Source organism: Adiantum capillus-veneris, chromosome 10 (genome assembly GCF_014529385.1).
Source record: "Adiantum capillus-veneris isolate H3 chromosome 10, ASM1452938v2, whole genome shotgun sequence".
Taxonomy (NCBI): Eukaryota; Viridiplantae; Streptophyta; class Polypodiopsida; order Polypodiales; family Pteridaceae; genus Adiantum; species Adiantum capillus-veneris.
In genome coordinates this window covers 157,857,483-157,878,734 of record NC_140940.1, presented here as the reverse complement: position 1 = coordinate 157,878,734, position 21,252 = coordinate 157,857,483, and positions in this window count along the sequence as shown.

Sequence of the window (21,252 nt, the reverse complement as noted above, 5' to 3'; positions counted from 1 at the left end):
CCCAAATCAAATGTTCTTTGTATATTTCTTAAAATGGGCAATATTAAGACTCAAAATATCATTAAATTCAGCATTTTCGGTTGTTGAGGCTCCATGTGGGTGCATAATGTATGTGGGCCCTACCTAGGCATCTTCTGTGTGGCTTCAGCAGGGGGTCCCAACTTGTGTGTCTTGTCCTTCAAGGCATCTTTGAGGTGTCACATTCACATGCTTATGTCTTTTATCCCCAAATATCTTATTTTATGGAAAAAGACCAAGATTACCTCTTTTCACTTGATTCACCTGTTTACCATCTCTTCTTGCAGTGTAGTTGTGAGAGGATTTTTCATTGTTTTCTCTGTAACTTTTGACTTGTAACTCGGATTGACATGCTTCAAAAAGCAAAATTGGCCTACTAAAAGAGCTTGACTTGGTTTTGGCCTTTTCTTCATGCCCTTACGTCAGGATTTTCAAATTGGGATGTTCCAAGAAGCTTTGGATCTTCCCTTTCATAGAGTCTTGTAGTAGGCCCTTCCCTCTTGTATGTATCCAAGAAGGTATGCATTATTGAAGGGTTATATTATTAAATAAATTTGAAAAGAATAAAATAATTTTTATATGGTAGGGTATAGTTGAGATATTAGAAGAAATATACAAATGCTTTTCCCCCAGACAAAAAGAGGCACAATCATTGATACTTCTCTTGCAGTACTTTTTAATAGTAATGTACATTTATATTACTTCAAAGGTAAATACTAAGGTATGGTAGAAAGATTTTATTTATGAATATGAGTATTATATGAAGTATACTTATGCGTCAAAAAGTCACAAGATAAATCGTTTAATGCCCATTCCCACTATATACGTGCCACAGCATGACAATGTCATCACCGAAGGATGAGCTATAGCCATCTAATTTGGTTGGAATGCCTTTGTTAATTCCATCGTCCAGATGATGGAAGTTCAAGCCTCCAATTACAACACTGACACGGTAAGGTTGAAGGAAGAACTTCATCGGGCCAGTGCTGAGTTGGAAAGACTACGTAAGACAAGAGAAAACTGGATGGACATCTTAAGTTCTAGCATTACAAATGAAGCAGCAACAGCATGAAAGAGAGCTTGAGGGACTTCAAAAGAAGTTTAACAACCTTACTAAGGAAAACAAGGTCATGGTGGAGCTGAAGTTCCAAGCTCAGAGAGAAGCCGATCGCTTCAAAACCCTGCTTGAGGAAAATAGATTCAACTATTAGGAGCTGTATCAGAAGCATTACCTCATGAAGTATACTATCATGCAAAAATATATGTATCTCATGAACTAGTGTAGATTGTTGATAAAAATGGAGTTCTAAGCCTCAACATTATTGTATTTCATAGATACAACTCAGTCTGATCTCCAAGAAAAGATAGCTTTGTACACTATGGAACTGGCCAATGAAGCACTTGTGGAATATTCGGAAAGCAAGAAAAACCAAGATGAAGACCATGAAGTTGAAGAAGAGGATGCTGATGATCAAACCCACGACTAGAGGACTCAAAAGAAAAATGATGATGATGATGATGTTCAGGGTGGACACCATAAAGGGTCATCTGCAGGTGGCTCAACAACCACTTGGAGTAAATCTCTAGATCATGCTGGAGAGAGACCAATTGAGGATCATACACCACGTACTGGGTACAAACAAAATTCACTTGATCAAAAAGATGGTGGATAGGAAGACCATAGTCAGGGTAAGGGTAAAGTCATTTTGTTGGAAAATGACTATGGGTTTTACCATAATCACTCCAATGAGCTATTAACATTAAATAAGATACTACAAAATTGAAAACATCTCTAGATCCAAAAGTTTTTAGAAGATGATTTATTATATTTGGATCTAGAGAGATTTTAGATGCTTTGTGTAGGAGCCAGACGCATGTTCTCAGCTCGATGTCAGCCAGCTATCACGACTAGATAGCTTGACAATTGCCTCCACATCCGAACTTTGTCCAGGTACTAGAAAGAACTCTAGAGTGGATACTAAAAAAGATGACAGAGCTATCAGCCAACTACAAATGGATTACTAGAAAAAAATCTTAAGTCGCTAGGAATTCAGATGGAACTGCTGCTAGGAAACAAGACAACCTATTAGTGCATGAAGGATGTTCGGCACCAGATAAAAGAAATGCTCATTTGAATGCAAAACTCCATGGATCAATGGGTCATAAATCTATTAGAGAATAATGCAACAAGCAGTCGAGGGCCTAGGACCAGGATGACTCTCAATGAACAGGAGATACACTTGAAAATTTTATATCATCTAGTGCGGATTTACAAAAAAATGATGCAGTAGGAGAATCACATGGTCACAAATTTCCTAGAATTTTTACCTGATTATCCAACACTATTATTTGCCATTCCAACCCACTAAAATTGAGATTCCTTACTTCTTTCTAGTGCTTTACCCACCTCACATTGAGCCTTTTGGCCAGCAAAGGTAAATTCAGATAGCATATGGGCTTAGGGTTTGGTATGAAGAGGCTTCCTCAGAGTGACGACAATGGAATCAAGTATTGTATGACGCATTGAAGAAGACTAAGGAAACAAGATAATTATGGATCTACAAAGATTTCAACTCTTATTGGGCCAATGCAAAGTTCATCTCAGAAGGCTCATTAAGATCACAAACCAACTTCTCTAGCTAACAATCAAGGCCTCCAAGATTTGGAAAATGGACTTAGCAAATAATGCAAGCTCTAAACCTGGATGCATCCTATTTCCATAAGTTGGACAGGGCTAGACTAACAAATGGCAAGTGCACTTTGTATGATGTTGGTACCATGGAATCCACTAATTCCCTATGAAGTTGAGTTGAAGATTACCAATCAGGACCAGCTAAAGCAAGAGACACTATTTCGACCGATTTAAAAGGAAATTGCTAGGACAACCACTTCAGATGTGTCCCATCCACCATCTAAAAAGAAGAAGGCAAGTGACAAAAAGAGGGCTCTTTGGACAGACACTGGTTGAGCTATTAGTGCTCTAAACTTGGCCTTTACAAGTTGAAGTAGATCCAATGGTTTCAAAAGGAACCTTTGGAGTCCTATGCAGACATTGGAGGTCTTCATGCTCAATTACAAGAGATAAAAGAAGCAGTGGAGCTACCTTTAACACCAAAATGGTACAAGACAGGGATGATAAACATAGAAGGTGGCTAGTTGATACCAAAAGCAGTAACAAGAGAGTTTTTACGGTAATTGACAGTGCATATTTAGTTAGACACCAGTCCGAGGGCCTATAAAAAGGATCCACTATTCATTTTTGAAATGTCTTCTGCTCTCTCTTTGTCTTGAGAACTTTGATTTCTAGATCTCTTGTAATCCCAAAGCTCTATTATTGTATCTTGATCCATTTATTGGTAAACTTGGTACTTTTTAGTATCACCACCAATTGTACTCTGGTTACTATTTTGAATACAATTTTAGTTCTAGTATCTTTATCGATTGTCATTTCATTTCTAGTTGTGTCTTCTAGTATTTTAAAGTGTGATCCAAACTTTCCAAGTCTGATATCACTAACTATAAGTACCAACTTGGAATAGTTGTTTGAACATATCCAGCTCATTCCAATTCCCCTTGTCAAGAAGAAACCACACCAAGAAAAACATATTCCAAGAATGCAAGTACAAAGTATCTGGAGGAAGCACTGAGGTTGGGAATGGGAAGGCTTGCAAAGAGAGTTGAAGAGTAAAAAGAATATGCAGAGACACAAATTCATCTTCCTCAAGCTCAAATGACTCACATCTAGATGCAAAGTTGAAAAATCTCAAAGAAGATGGAGGATATATACAAAAGATAGCCTTGAATTGGTTGGTGCTGATTTAAGAGAAAGAGTTCATCAGGTGATGAAATTCTAGATGCCTTGTGTCCCTCTCCTTCAAGTTTTCCACCGGTTTTTTGTTGCTCCATGGTATTCATTGCTTGTTCACTAGTGTTTTGGGATGTCTCTCTTGTGGTTTTAGTGCCTACTGGTTTTTATATTCTAGCCTTGAGTCCTTTCAACAACTCAATGGTCCTCTACTTCTTACTGGAGGATCCAGTAAGAAGTAGAGGATACAGGTTCTATCTCAGTAAGACATCTTTTCTCATAGATTTGCTCTTTTCCTTTCCTTTATCTTCAGAAGACTTAGTTGCATTGCCTTTGTTTTGTGAACTAGTCTTATCTAACTTGTCATTTTTAGTGTCTTGAGAAGATTCCAAATTAATCTTGGGTGACCTTCATTTAGTGAACCAATCCCAGATTGTTTGAACATTTAGATGAGATGGAAACAAATCCTCCCAATACAAAAATTGTCATACATACCAAGCCTTGAATAGATTTTTGGATTTGGCTTTGGCATTCTCATGTACCGCACTATTGTAATGTTGATGTTGGCTTCTAGATTCTAAAACTTTGCAATCAACATAGAAAACAATTTCTTTGATTAATATGTAGGGTTATTCTTCAAACTACTGGTCTCAAGACAATAAATTTATATAGAGAAGTATGTTCCGATGCGGCAACTAGAATACCCTAGAACCATCCTTACGCTTCTTTCTGGAATGTTTTTCTTCTTTCAAAAACCTGCTTACTTCATTGGTGATAGCTAGTGTGGTCTTATGTGCGTCTCGAATTTTGAACACATGGGCTAACTCCCCTGGTGTCAGATCTAGTGCTCGATCATTGACAATAGCTATGCCCTTGTCCACCTGGTATGAGGTCAGTAGTTTCTGTGTGATTTGAGCATCAAGCCTGGAAGTGCATCAACATCTACAAATAATTCTAAACCTCGTAGCTTAAGCAAGTTCTACTCTCTTTCATAAAACACATACTTGGCTACTTTACTGTTTCGAACATGACTGATGGATTCTACAAGAGATGCCTTTAAGCTTTCTATTTTTGTTGTCATCCTGCTAAGTGTCTCTTGCATGCATTGTGAAGTGGAATTCCTTCCCATACAAGATTCAAATAAGGATGTTTGGAAAGAATATGACTTACTTGTGGTTTTTGTTGTAAATGAGCCGTAAGGAGATTAGCGAGGTGTCTCCAGAATGGTGACTATCAATGGGATTTGTATGCTGAGAGGGAGCAGTAGGTTGTGAGCTTAAAGGATTTTTTGCAAAATTATGTGTGTAAAGTATGGATGGGTGAGCCCTTCACATAGCTATATGTATATGCTCCATGAATGCTCCACTCTTTGCCGGCCTTTAATTTCTATGCACCAAGTGTAACACGTCACACATCCATTTGCTGGTCTGATTCATCATTACTAATAAGATTTTTTTAAAAGATTCATTCATTCATTTTCCCCACATATTTTCTATTTAATAGTGGCCTCTCTGGTGCATGTATCTGGATCTGGACTGGTCAAACTTCTGAAATCCGAGTTAAGTGTTGCTTGAGTTGCTAATTTGGTGTTGGTGTTGCCACTGGTTCTGGTTGGCCTGACAAACAATAATTTAAGGGGTTCTTCTTCAATATCTGGCACTAGGTTGACTAGAAGATCCTAATAATATAGCTTGATTTTGGTCCCATTGTAGACTGTAGGCAACAATATACCTGACAAGTCCCTGAGTCTTACTGTCCCATTGGAAAATACCCAATCTCTTTCATTGGGCCCTGACCAAGCTATCTTTAAATTTGTCTTATTTTGGCCCAATTTGGATTGATTTAATAGTACCAAATCACCCGTCTGAAACTCTCTTACCTTTATGTTATTGTCATTCCAATGTGTCCTTTGCTGTTGGACAACTTCTTGTTCCGTCATAGCTCTCTACCCGATTTCATCCAATTACAGTGGCTCATCAAACCATTGCAGTGGCTCATCAAACCATTTTTTTCAAATTGTGATTGAATTCGAATCCATGCTCAATTCTTATTTTCAAGGTGGGAATGACAAATTCAATTAGCACCACTTCTTCAGTACCATAGACTAGCTTAAAAGGTGTCACCCTTGTAGTTAACTTATGAGTAGTGCGAGATGCCCAACAAGCCATTTAAAGTCTTGTATTTCACTCATGTGGTTCCTTTTGCACAATTTTAGTGAGAATGGTATTGATTGTCTTATTGATGCTGTGCTTGACCATTCAATTTGTGATAGTATGGTTTTTTATGCTTTACTGAGAGCAACTCCATCAAAATTTTCTTCGTGTCATTGATGAAATGAGTTTACTGATCTAACACTATTTCAATAAGAGAATCATATTAACATATGATACTCTAATAAATGAACAAAGTAGTAGATCTGGTAGTGTTGTCAAGAAGTGCCTTAGCCTCTATCTTCTTGCTGACATACCATGTAGCCACCATGATGATACATAGATTACTTTTGGGAATCACCTTCTTGAATGGACCCATGAAATCCAGTGCCCATTTTCTACATACTCCCAATCGTCGTTGTACTGGTGCTAGAGGTGTCATGTTTGTTGTTGCAGGCCTTCCCATTCTTTTCCATCTATCATAGGTTTGATAGAAATCCCTGACATTAGTCTCATCATTGTTTGCCACCATAATCCTGCTTGAAGAATCTTTTTATAAGGGATGTCAGATGAGAAATGGCCTCCTATGTCTCCATTATGGGCCTCTCTTATACCTTGCATTCTTCCCTTCATTGGCACACATCTTCAAAGTAAACCATCACCGTGTAATTGGTAAAGGGATTTGGCAATGATTGTGAGCTTCAGACTTTTAATAATCAATGTCTTCTACCTGCTCAGGGACAAGACATCTGGAAAATTTCCCAACTGAAGAAAATCATACATCGCTTGCCACTCTGAATGTACCTAGTGGTTCATCTCTTAGAGATGTTTTTGACAAACCTTCCATACTTGTGGAAAAGAAATCAGCTCCACAATGTGTTTTCCCTGGCTTGCGGAATATCTTGAATTCAAATTCCATTAGAAACATCATCCATCTAATTAACCTTCCTTGTATAATCATTTTGTTGATAAAAAACAATAAAGCTTGATAATTGGCATAGAAGTGAAATAGCTTGCCCAAAAGATAGTGTTTGAATTTAGTAGCATTGAATAGCATGCCCAGTGTCTCTCTTTCTGTAGTTGATTAGACCTATTTAATTTTAGTAAACATGCGATTGGAAAAGTAGACTGGTGGATAGTCCGACTTCCCATCAAGCTAGGCCAGTATAGCCCCCATTGCTGTGCCAAAAGAATCAACATACACGTGATAAATAACATCTCAGTTTGGTTGGCAAAGGATTGGATCCGTGCTAGAAACTGCATTCACATTCCTCGATCCAGATGAACTTGTTTTCTTTCTTTGTCAGTTCATATAAGGGTAATGCCTTGGCTACAAACATATGAACACATCTTCTATAGAAATTTATATACCCCAAAAATGAACTTAGTTTTGACATAATAGTGGGTGCTCTCACTTGTTGAATGATTTTGATTTTTTTGTGGCCATCTCAATGCCGTTTCTTGATACAATATGGCACAGTAGCTGGCCCTTCCACACTATAAATATAGATTTGAATGGGTTTAAGCATATTCCCTTCTCCTTGCACATTTCAAAGACCATTTCTAGAAATAGTAAGTGCATTTCTTCCATGGCAAAGACAGTGAAGTCATCCATGAAGATAGCCGAGAAACTTATGTAAAAATACATTGTAAATCTCCATCATGCATCTTTGAAAAGTCGCTAAAGAATTGCAAAGCCCAAATGGCATCATTAAGTACATAAATTCTCACCATTTAGTGATAAATGTTGGTTTAACCATATCTTATGGTGCAATATTTAACTAATTGTAGCCACTATAGCCGTCCATAAAGCTATACATTTTGTAACCTTTAATCTTCTCTAGCATAGTGCTTGTGAATGGTAATGGGAAAGGATCCTTAATGGTATGTGCATTTAGTTTTCTGTAGTCAGCACACACTTTAAGTTTTTCATTCTTCCTAGCGACTACCACTATGGGAAACAGCCAGTCGACTACTTGCTACCTCTATAATGAACCCCGCTTTGAGAATGTACGGTAAATTTTTCCTTTATCTTTTTAACACAATTAGGTTTCATTCTGTACCTTTGCAACCTAATTGGTCTAGCGTCTGGCTTCAATGGTATCTAATGTTTGAAAACCTCTAGATCAAATCTATCTAGGTCCGTACATTCCCATGTGAATACATGTTTATACTTCTAGAACAATGGCTTGGCCTTCTCTTTAATCTCCGGCTTTAGATGCTTGTTGATCTTGATCATTCTGAGATTTTCCACTGAGCTAAGATTCTATTCCTCTAGTTCTTCATCATCTAAAAGTAGCGATTTTGGCCCACCTCCCTTTATTTTGGCATCTGACTCTGCTTTTTTTTTAGTTTGAATGCTTGCAGCATGTAATCATTGAAAGAGTTATTGACCTCTAGAAGATCTTTGTGAGCATTTGGTGCCAAAGCTACTAGATTTTCCTCATCATAGATTATTGAGCTGACTCCTTTCTCTTTTTTGAAGTCAAACTTCTCTGATGTTCATTGTTTTGGTAAGAAACTATCAATTTGGACTATCCATTCTCTAAAGTTTAGCTAACTAGGTGAATTTCTTTGGATACTACTAGTTTTGTTGCTCCATCTTTATCCATCAGCACCGCACTTAGATCATCTTTTGTTAACCCTATACGATGTTCATGGAGGCAAGAATTCTTTCAATTTTTTAAGTCCCATATTTCTTACGTAATTCTTTTGGTCTTAGAGCCTTACTCTAGCTTTTGGTATTATCTATCTTTATTTGAATTCTTTTGTTGGAGCCTTGAATAGTCAAGGTTTCATTTTCATAGTCATGACTTGCTCTAGAAGTCTTGATCCAAAGCCTTCCTAGAAACATGCCATAGGCTCCTTGAACATCCAGTACCAAAAGTCTGGTTTTGAACTTTTCTCTTTTGGCTCTTATTTGCATGTTCTCAGTAAGCCCAATATCTTGGACTATTCTATGGGTAGCCATTCTTACTCTAAAGGGAGATGGATTCATCTGCATTATCCCCTGTTTCTACCTTGAATGCTTGTTGAGGATATTCACTCCGGCTCCTCAATCTAGATAACATAAGATAATGGTTCCCATTGTTTTTGCATCTTATAAATTATCTGGATTACTGAAACTTCATTGTCCCAAATAGCTTCCAAGTCCACTTCCCTGGCCTCTGCTTCATCTTTCCTCTTTTGTCTCATGAATTTGGTGGCCTCTAGAAATGTGCATATGATATCATCCAGTTCTAGTGGATGATTTCATCTTTTTTGTTTCTAGAGCTTCTGCTATCCAAACCAAAAGATTTATCCTCTCGAGTGTCTTCATAGTTCCATCCTATGTCTCTTGCTTGCTTGCTGGATGGATCTATCATTCTTCCAAAATATTCTAAGCTCTCCCTTACAATGCTGAGTCGCATTCTCTATAGGTGTAGTTCTCCACCTGCGACACAAAATCTTGTGCTCCTCTTGGAATGCGGGATGGATGCACTTGGTAGTATTTCAAACCATACTTTGTTCCCAATGAAACTAACATGATCTCTCTTTGTTTCGAATAGACTTCTTTGCTCCTCCAAAATAAACAGTACGCATAGCAATCCAATTGGCAATTTCCTCATTTGCCATAAATTCTTTGAACTCTAGCTTATCAAAACCCTGATCCTTAACCACATTGTTTAGCATCTTCCAAAATTCAATCTGAACTATTTATTTTCCACGCTACACTCAACAATTGCAATGGTGAGCAACTCTCATACATAAGGGTTATAGACATGTGTTGACATAGTTGGCCATCCTTTAAGACAATGAACACGATCAAAGTGCACCCACATCTGCTCTAAATTACCTCCAAGGTGCATCCAATTCACCAAATCTACTCCACTGCCTGGTCCCTTAATTGAAATTTTAAGTACATGGGGTTGTAATAACACATGGAGAAGATGTCCATGGCTTTATTCAAGGGAGGGGGATTAGTAGATATGCATTTTGGGTCAGCCCATGGAAAATATATCTCGGTCTGCTTTCTAGCTTCTATTTGCAATTTGTGGAGAGGAGGAAAGCATGTTGTTGTTTTTGTCTTTTTACAAGAGTGGCACTAGTAACAGACTCTATTCTAATGATAGCTCCTACCTCTTCAATAGCATCAAAAGAGCTGGCCTCCACCTGTCGTGTGCTTTGCTGCTCTTTCCAGATTCTCCTTGCTCTTGAACTCGGTATACAGTTGTTGCACAAGTTGTATGCGAGTGGCTATGCCTGGCAAAGTAATGATTTAAGATTTTTTAGATCCTAGAAAATCTTTGCGATCTATCCAATAGACTTCTTGACCATGTTCAATAATGATCCCAATGTCATTAGAGATATGTCAAAATCAGCGGGCGTAAAAACAGGGTGGAGCTGCTCAAATAGAGACTTCACTAAGGCCTCTGTGAATTGGTAATAATTCTCTGAAGCAGAGGGGTTTAGGCAACAACAAAGCTCAGGCTGTGACATGTGATAAGAGTGACGTACTATCACTTTGAGGGTGAAGTTTGTTTTGATGTTTTGCCATCTTAGTATCCTCCATATTTGCAAAGATTTAATTTTAAAACATAAATGTTGTCAGAGGAGAGGGTAAACATGACCCTAATCCATAAACAATTGACATAATTTATAGCACATTAGGAGAAATGTGGACTTTGCATGGGCCTTCCAAGGAGTCCTAATTTTTAGGGACTAAGGCTAATGTTGTGTAGGGTTTAGGGCATAAGGGCATTCAAGAAGCGAGTTTTGAGTAGGTTTTTCTAGCCTTTTTTTAGACACATGTAGGATGTGGACCTAGGAGGTCACTTTCTCTCTCTAGATTTTGAAATTGAAGGGAGTGAAGGGGGTGGACACATCAGCAAAAACGTGGGTCACTAAGAGCCAATTTTTTCCAAAAAAAAAGTCATTTTTACTTATTTTTTACTTATAACTTCCCCCCAACATATATACATATCAAAAAAATATTTTTTGATCTTTTTTTTAAACCTACAATCACTAAAAGTCCACTTTTTCAAAAAAAATCCCCCCCCCCCCCCAAAACAAACCTTTGTTCTCTCCTCCTCTCTCCCTCTCCTCTCCCTCCTTGTCCGCTTCTCTCCTCCTCCTCCCCTCTCTTTCCCTCTCCTCCACCTTGCCCCCTTCTCTCCTTGTTGGAATTAGGGTTGCGAGGAAATGCACACAGCTTGGAAGCTCAAGGCACACAATAGAGAGTGTATTACTTAGTGTACAATAGAAAGAAAGATAGCCCTAGAATGAATGGGCCTATATACAATGCACACGGGTAAAAACCTCCTAGTGAGGTAAAAATGCCCCAACGGTCCTAAGTGTGTTCACACACATCACTACCACATGTATATGGTAAAAAATGCCCCAACGGTCCTAAGTGTATTCACACACATCACTACCACATGTATATGGTAACAAATCCCCCCTAGAGTGATGCGGTGAACGAGGGTTGGCACATGAGTAAATGGAAGTGCCATGCCCTGAGGACATGATCATTCCACAAAGGGGAGTAAGCCCAAAGCTTTGTAGAAAGCTTCGAACTTCTCAACAAGACAATGCCTTTGTGAAAATATTTGCAAGGTTGTCCTGTGTTGGCACATAAGCCAAGCTCATCTCTCCTGCTAAGAGCCTCTCCCTGACATAGTGGTAATGCACCTCAATGTGGTTTGTGCGAGCATGAAAAATTGGGTTCCTTACAACTGTCTATGTGCTCTGACTGTCAGCGTAGATAGTGTTGACAATGTCTTGTCCAACACCCAAATCATCCATAAGGCGTCTGAGCCATACACACTAACCGTAGCTATGAAAATTGCCTTGTACTCAGCCTCACAACTCGAAGTGGCCACAATAGGTTTCTTCTTGCTCAAGCATGATATACATAAACTGCCAAGCATGAAAAAAAACCACTTGTGGGCACTCATGTGTCAAAACAATCAACCCAATCTGAGTATGAAAAAGCATGTAAGTCTGGCGGCAATGATCCTCTCGTGGGATAAAACAAGCCAAGGTATAGAGTGCCACTCATGTAGCAAAATATCCTATTAACAACCTGTCAATGCTTAGACCCTGGGCTATGCATAAATCTATTGACCTGTGAGACTGCAAATTAAATATCCGGCCTCGTGTTGCATACATAAATGAGGCATCTTGGTAAAGAGTGACATCTGCAGGATCATGAGCATCATGAAGACTCAATTTCAAACCTGTTTCCATGGGACTGGCAATAGGTTTGCAATCCTCAACTCCAAACTTACATAGCAATGTCTCTATGTAACTTTTTTGACACAAGGCAATACCACCATTACACTGCTTAAACTCTATACGCAAGTAATGATGCAACAATCCCAAATCTTTCATCTTGAAAGTAACATTCAAATCAGCCTTAAACTCAGCAATATGTCTCTCATTTGGTCCTGTGATCAACAAATCATCCACATATAGAACCACAATGAGAAGTACATCACCCTCACGCTTTACATGCAATGTGCTTTCTCTTGGACTGTTACAAAAGGCTCATTTGACCAAATGAGTGTTAGCCTTCTCATACCAAGCACGATGAGATTGTTTCAACCCATACAAAGCTTTGTTCCATTTTCACACTTGTTCTTTCTTGACAAAACAGTGTGGCTGCGTTACATAAACTTTCTCAAATATGTCATCAATCAAGAAAGCAGTAACAATGTCTGATTGATGTACATCCCAACCAAAATGAGCTGCCAATGCACATAGGAGCACATAGTAGTCATACAACAAGTGGGAGAAAAGGTCTCTTCTTAATCTATGCCTTTTTGCTGTGCACAACCCTTTGCAACAAGTTGAGCCTTATAGCGATCAATCTCACCATCCGGCTTGTGTTTAGACTTGTAAACGCGCTTCATACCGATGGCGTTTTTTCTAGGAGGAAAATCACATAAATTCCATGTGTCATTTTCTATAAATGCATCATATTCACATTGCATGGCAGCCATCCAATTTTCCCAATTATGTGCTTCATCAAAAGGCAGAGGTCCTCAACATCATGTAAGCTAGACATAGCCCAAGCATAACAATTTGATGCATAAGATGCATGGCAAGAGCCTGAATGAGTGTGACTAGACAAAGGTGCATCCAATTTACTATCACGCAATGTATGCACTGGCCATTTTGGCATACATCTAGCCTTCTCATTTTCAGACCTTTCCTCATCAAGTACATCATGTACATCTACATGAGGAATAGGTTAATCTATAACATTTTCAAAAACCCCCATAGGCTGTACATTTGCCTCATTGGAATTGACATTGGTACTTCTACCACTAAAAAGAGGCAACAAAGTGTCATAAATGTCTTGTGGGCTTACATTACTATCTCTACTATATGACAGAAAGGGCTGAACAAAAATTTCCACCAACACATTATCCCGTGAAACCTGAATACTCCTTTGTTTATGGATGATACAACCTGCAACGTTTTCTTTCAACACTATAACCAGCAAAAATACATTTAACAGCCTTATCATCCAATTTTTTACGCTAGGTTTGTGGAACCAAAGCATATGCCAAACAACCAAAAACACGCATGTGCTCAATCGAAGGCTTTCTATCATGCCATGCATCATATGGAGTAATAGACTGCAAAGCTTTTGTAGGACACCTGTTTAGTACATAAGTGGCACACATCATGGACTCATGCCAAAAAGAATGCGGCAAAGCTTGACTTTTGATCATGCATCATGCCATTTTTGCAAGCGACCTATTTTCCCTCTCAGCAACATTATTTCGCTGAGGCATATAAGGCACTTTACATTGGTGTTTTATCCCATGAATAGCTAGAAATGCATTAAATTCAAGAGACATATACTCCCCCCTCCATTGGAACAAAATCATTTTGAGACATTTTCAACAATAGCCAAAAATTGTTTGAAGCACATAAATACTTTGGACTTCGCTTTAAGTAGAAATACCCATGCATGCATCATGGAAAGTAGGACTATAAGTACATTTTGCACTAAAAGCCCATTCCGCATCAACATCAGCATCACAGTCTCCTTTCATAGAAGACTCAACAATAGCGGTATTTGTAGTGAAATCAGCATTTGCAGTGGAACCACCCTCTTTCTTCTTAGCCTCTTTAGCCTTCAACTTAGGACATTGCTTGATTAAGTGATCATTAGCTTTACAATAATGGCAACGCATCTTCTTTTTCCCCTTATCACAAAAATTGCTAGACGGATTGCTACTAGTAGAAGCATTAGGAACATGTGATGCTAAAATTGCATTGTTTTTACCTCCCTTTCTTTGAGCATCAATAAAAGCTATTCAATTGCACGTTATCTAGTTCTATTTTTTATTGAAAATGACTCTTGCAGCAGAAATGTGCACAATGCATCAAACTTGACAACTTCAAGATTTCCTTGGGCCATTCTAAAAGGTTTGCATGAAGAGGCATGTGGTGGTCATTTTTCCCAAGAATTAACTGTGAAGAAGATTTTGCTTGCGGGGTATGTTTGGCCAAGTCTGCATGTGGATGTCCAACATTGGTGTAAAAGTTGTCACAATTGTCAGGTAAATGGGAATAGAAGATCGATTTATGGTCCAAGGCAAATCGTGCTTGCAAATGGACCCTTTGAAAAGTGGGGCATTGATGCTATGGGTCCTCTGCCTAGGACAAAAAATGGTAAACTCTACATTCTAGTGGCTGTAGACTATATGACTAGGTGGGTGGAAGCACAAAGTGAGGCAAACGTAAATGAGAGGACAGTGAGCAAATTCGTCTACACTCACATTTGTTGTAGATTTGGCACACCTTTGGAGATTGTTTCTGATAATGGTCCAGGGTTTAGAAAGGGATTGCTCACAGAAGTCTGTGAAGAACTTCACATTCTACATCGTCACAGTACACCCTACTATCCCCAATCAAATGGTTTGGTAGAAAAAGCTAATGGTGTCATTGCAGGCATAATTAGAAAGATGGTGAAAAACAAGACAAAGTTGTGGGATGACTTCTTGGATGGTGCCTTGTGGGCGTATCGAACCACATATAGGGAAGCCACGGAGTTCACACCATTTCACTTGGTCTATGGTCAAGAGGCTTTACAGCCAATTGAGCTAAACATTCCAACAATGCGACTTCATGGCAAATCAGCACAAGATGATCAAGAAGCATGGATGGATCGACTTCTTACCTTAGCTGAGCTTGAGTGGAAAAGAGAAGCAGCATACGAGTGCTATAAGAGGAAAGCCACACAGACAAAGGAGAAGCTTGACAAGAAACTGAAGGACAAAGGCATCAATGAAGGAGATCTTGTGCTAAGGTATGACAATCGACTCGATAATCGTTTTGATGCCAAATTTGAAACAAGATGGCAGGGGCCATATATAGTCAAGAAGGCTTTCAATTTAAGTTACTATCAACTTATAGACTTGAATGGGAAAGAGCACTCCAGGAAGGTAAACGGCTATCGCTTGAAGCCTTACTTGAGTCGCCTTCTACCAAAGGATCTACCAAAGCAAAAGGCAACTATCTCATGTAAGTATTGTTCCATGAAGCATGAGTGTAACACAAACCAAAATTCCAAGGGGCCAAACAATGAAGATCTTGTCAAGGACTCTGAAGCACTCTCTTTGGAAGAGATTCTTTATGATGGTACATGAATATACCATCATCCTGGGGGAGGGCTAATGATAGCCATTTTTCGGCTCTCTGTAATTGCCATAGTGAGTTATCTCACCCTATCAAATCACTCAAATACCGTGGTTACCCTCACCCTTTCACTGTATATAGGTGCGTGTGAGTTAGGGGACTTTTCCCATATCTCCTTACTGAAATAAAAAACCCCTCAATTAGCTAGTCAGTGGGCTAGTTGAGCCAAAAAATATAAAAAATATAAAAAATATAAGTATATTATGGCCCATGCGTATGTAAATATTTCTTTGTATATAGGGCCTAAATAAAAGATTTTTTCATAATTATTTTGGTATTTATTTAAATATTTCTACCTAGGTGTGTGTTATTTATGCTCTGTACATTGCCTCACCATTACCACAATTTTTCTTACCATTTTTCATACTCTTTATTCCATATAGAAATATTTTCATGTAAGCTTCTCTTATATTTGGTGTAACTCCACCCCAACAAAAATCCAAAAAAACTAGTTTTATTTATGTGTATATTTTTTCACTATTGTGATTTTTCCCTTCCTACATCTATTTTATTTTTTTTCTAAAAAATTAGAACACCAAAAATATTTATCTTTTTATGGTAGCCTCATAATGAGAGAGATTTCTTTTGACCCCTTTATATTTTTTCCACTTATATTATTTATATTTGACATGTACATATTTTTTAGACCCCTCAATATTTGATCATCTTAGTTGTACTATTCACTTATATCATGATCTCAACAATATCTTCAATTATAGACCTACCAAATAAGGTCAAGGGTAGGTGGCATGCATACATGCACTATGGAGGGCTCACTCTTGGAGGTATTCAAAAGAATCATCCAAAGAAGGACCCCACAAGGACTTTGTGCAGTGGATAAAAATAGTCGGTTTTGCTGAATTTTTAAAGTTCACTTGCTCTCCGAATTTGAAAAGGAAATACAAACAAAAGTTGTAGCTCGTGGGTTCAACTTTCGCCTCAAATTTTTTCATATTTTTTTGAGCTACGAGCTGTGAGCTATGATTTTATTAGTGGACCCCAGTTTTCCCATGCTATGCAGCCACACTCTCTCTTCCACTTTATCATTTTCCTCTTTCACACACACTTCTCCACTCATCATCCCCACCTCTGTCACCACTCTTCTCTGCACCCTACTCACCTTCTCCTCAACCTTGAAGAATAAGAGAAACCATGGTGAACTCATACCTCCCACACACAATTCCATTCCAAAATTGACCACCTAGTCTCATTTTTCCTCCTCCAAATTACCCATATCTATCAAAAAAACCACAAAATTCAGCCTCTTCTCTTAAAAGACAGCATCATGGTGGTTGATTACTCAGCTTCAATTACCTTGTCTCTCAAGGAAGGTCAAGAGTGGAGAAAAAATGTACCGTCAAAGCTAGTGGACCGTCAACAAGCGTCAAAATTGGCCCTACTCAAGACACTTGGAGCATCAACCTTGTAAGAAATCCACCTTTTCTTACCTCTTAAGAGTTTTTCTTCCTTATTTGTATCCTCCATGGATACTCCCATTGTAAATATCCAATTCCATTTGTAAATTAATACTAACTCTACTAACACTAACCCACTATGAAAAGTCCTATCACCTCCATTTCTCTCCTCTCTCTTTCCCCACCAACTTCTTGATAATTCCAAGCAAAAGAAATTAGGTAAATTGCTGAAAATCTAACCCAACCATGGTTAGAGGAGTAACCCTAGCCTTCAAAATTGCTATAAAAGGAGGGTGTAGCTAGCACAAAAAAGGGAGAAGAAAGAGCACTATGCTATAGCTTGAGAAGCCAAGCTCAACCTCTTGAGAAGGAGCTCTTGAGTGGAATCTCATTGGCATTAAGCATATGTATGTGTTGTATTAGGGGTCATTAGCAAGGGAACTCTATGCCATTGTAAGAGAGAGTGATCATTAAATTGAGGGTAGGAAATCTATCATTTCTCCTACTAGTGTAAGCCCAACATTTGCTGAATCAAGGAGGGTGAATTTGGACTAAGCATGGATACCTTGTCTCCCTTCCAACGTGAAGTCATGGACAATAATGATGTGTAAGTGTCTTGGTGTTTTATTTAAGTTCTTGATAGCTTGTCTCCGGGTATTGTTATCAATTTAGCCATAAATCCCACATGTTGTAAGAGGGCGACAGGGTGGAGAGGACTCCCCTGGCCTTAAGACAGTGATTGGGGTGGCTTTTTTCTTGTGATGTGTTGTGGTGTAATTTACTCAGGCTATGCTGAACAAATACTAATCTCACTTTGATTGGTCATGACAGATTTGTAAGAAGGCATTAGTGCAACAAGCACCCCCTTCCCCCTTCTCTCTCTTTCTTACATATATATATTTATGTTTGCTTGATCATTAACGATACACTTCAAAGCAGCCCGAGCACCATCTCTCTCTCTCTCTCTCTCTCTCTCTCTCTCTCTCTCTCTCTCTCTCTCTCTCTCTCTCTCTCTCTCTCTCTCTCTCTCATGTTTTAGTGTGTGAGAGTGTTCCATTGGTGTTAGGGTTAGTGTAAATTCCTTGCTTGTTTGTGGGTTGCTCTAACGATTCTCCTCTTTTGCGTCCTAGTTCTCTCTTAAACTAGGTGGTGCCCCTTGTGTAGTTGGGATTTGGATGGGGGTTTGTTGTTTTGGTTTGTGTTGTGTTGTGCCCCAGCCCCATTGAGTAGCACGGGATCCTTGAAGGGTGTCTAGAGGTTTCTCTTCTTGTTGCCCGCCCCGGACCGCTTCAAATTGGTGCCCCCACTGAGGAAAACAACTCGTGTATATTTTTGTGTAGAATCAACTTTTAGCATAGTCAAGTAGTTTGCATGAATCACGAGAGTTTGTATGATACTTTCATTCCCATTGCAAGGCAAAAGATACACATAATTGTTAGTACTAAGTTTCAATTTCAACGGGTAATTCGTAGGATTTTAGGTCCTCTTAGGTTAGCCGAGATAAACACTTCGGTAAATCCTTTTATTTTGCCTCTCATTAGGTACGATATTAGCTTGGACGTCTATATTTTTGTGTTATTTTAAGCATTAGGACATGCATAGGCCATGGATAATGGCCCAGGAATAGAGGTTTTTCCCTTTCATTTTACTCCACACATTAGAATAAACGTTGCAATTAGTAGAAAGATCCATTTTCAACAACGAATGGTGTTCATGTTTGGTGCCCAAAGAGTAGGAGAAATTCTTGCATCACCAAACCCTGTCATTCTACCTCTCATCAACTACCACACTTCTTTTGATGTACATGTGTTCATTTTATTTTAAAACTAAATGCAGCCCGGCAAAATAGTGTGTATGTTTGTTTTTTCTTTGTCCAAGTTGTTACAAGAAACAAAAAACGATCATTTGTTCTAACAGGGAATGTGTGTGCAGTGAAAGTTCAATTCTTAGAGATCTAGCTCTATTACCAATTGAGTTGTAGGAGCAAGTAGTAAGGCGTCTCCCTCATAACAAGAGGGTGGTGAAGTTAAGACGAAAGGTCCTACGCGTGGATTCCATTTTCCTCTTGTTGTTGGGCACTAAGGAAGACCGCGCATTCATCCAACTAGTGTGTGCCCTAAGATTGGTAAATAGAGTGAAATTTGGCGTTTGGCGAGTGCATTTCACCATTGAGGAAGACTCTTCAGGAAACTTGCGGCCAGAGTTCATGCTTCATAGACTCACATTTGGTGAATTTTTCCCTCATTTGCGTCTTATTAATAGTCTTCCTTTCGCTTTCAACAAAGGAGATAGGGAGCTATTCAGAGCTTGTCTTAATAAAGAGAGCATAGAGAAGATTGCAAATTTGTATAAATTCTCATCCTTCTCTACTTTCTATGACACTTTGTTCATAGAGACATTGTAAATCTCTTTATGCTTTTGAATGATTTAACCATAATCCTAAGGAGTTTTTGTCCAAGAATTTTGTAGCACAAGTGGAGTCTTTAAATCTTGCAAACTTGATTGGACTTGATGAGGATGTTCTTTATGAAATTGTGAGAAGGTTTCCTCACTCCGACTGTGTGGAACTCGAAGGAAAGGAGCTCCTAGTCAATTGCTACTTTCTCACGGCCTTCGACGAGCATGAAGATCTAGTTTTTATACAAACCACTTGTGCATTGGGAATTGTAGAGCAAGTGCAATTTATCACTTGGGACGTGGTTGCTCTTTTGGATCCAGAAAATGAAGTTCTAGAGATTTATGTTTATCGCCTTAGCTTTGAAGAATTTCAACCCTTCTTAGAGCTCATCAATAGTCTACCTTTTTGTTTTGATCAAAAAAATCGAGACCTCATTGAAGCTTGGATAGCTGAAGAAGAAAACCTAGAGTGGTATTTTCTTACTTCTTCATTTGCAGGCGAGTGGTTCTAAGTCTCTATTGTATCCCTTATTGTAACTCGTGTTGTAATCTTTCATAATAATGGAGAGCCAACGCCAAATGTCTGGATATCCTCTTTTCTTTGGAGAGCCTGGAGAGGATGCAGAATTATTTTTAGCAAATTTCAAGATGTCTTGCCGTATCAAGAGGATAGTAACCGATCAAGAACGTGTAGAAATGTTTGAGGTGGTCCTTAGGAAAGATGTTAGTACTTGGTTTGACTCTTTGCCTGAGGAAGTTAAGGGGAATTACACAGAAGTTTTGAATCGTTTTAAGAGATACTTCTTTGATCCCCAAAACACTCAAAAACTATGGCAAGACATTGTTTCTCATAAGCAAAAAGACTTAGATGACTACTACTTGTACAAGCAAGAGTTTCTACGTCTTTGGGCTCTATGGATACGAAATGTTGCTAACCCTAGTGATGGTGCAGAATTTTTAAAGAAGGAGAGGTTCATAGCCGGACTCTTTCCTGACCTTAAGGTAAAAGTTGAGGTGGGTGCACCTGCTACTTTTGATGCGGCTGAAACTAGGACTGCTGAGAAGTATAGGAAACTCAAGTGCTTAAGGGGAGAGGTTCCAATAGAAGGTCTTAGACCCAAAGGTAAGTCACAAGCATCAACATCTAGGGAGCTTCCTGAGGTAACGGCTGAAGTGATTGAGAAGTTAAATGAATCTTTAATCAGCCTGTCAATTCACCTTGCACAAGCTGTAGGTCCAAAGGGACAAGCAAAGAAGTCAGAAGAGAGAGAGCCACGAACTAGGAGAGTCTTGCAATGTTGGAATTGCGGAGAGTCTGGACATGCGATGTATAATTGTCCTTGGCCCCGTGGAGAGCCAGGGAGACCTAACTTGAATTACCCAGTGATGAATGCAGGAGAAGGAGTTGGTCAACAACCAAGGCTTCTACAAAGGCCAAATGGACCAAGACCACCTCCGCAAGGGATAGAAGGAGTTCCACCTTTGCCAGATCCAAATGTGCATGTGGTAGAGGTGACAAATTCAAATGAGGTTGACATGGAAGCCAATGGCATTAAGCGTGGCCGAGGAAAAGGTAAAGAGAAAGAAGGAGTCACATCACAGAGTGACCATGGACAAGGCAAGAAGGCAAAGGAAACCAAGGAAACCAAGAGGACTCGACGTCGTATCAACCTCCAAGACTTCCCTCTTGGACATGGTATGGCTCCGTACAACTTGTTGGAAGACATGAGAGGTAAGGGTTCTGATATTTCATGGCCTCAATTTCTTGCAT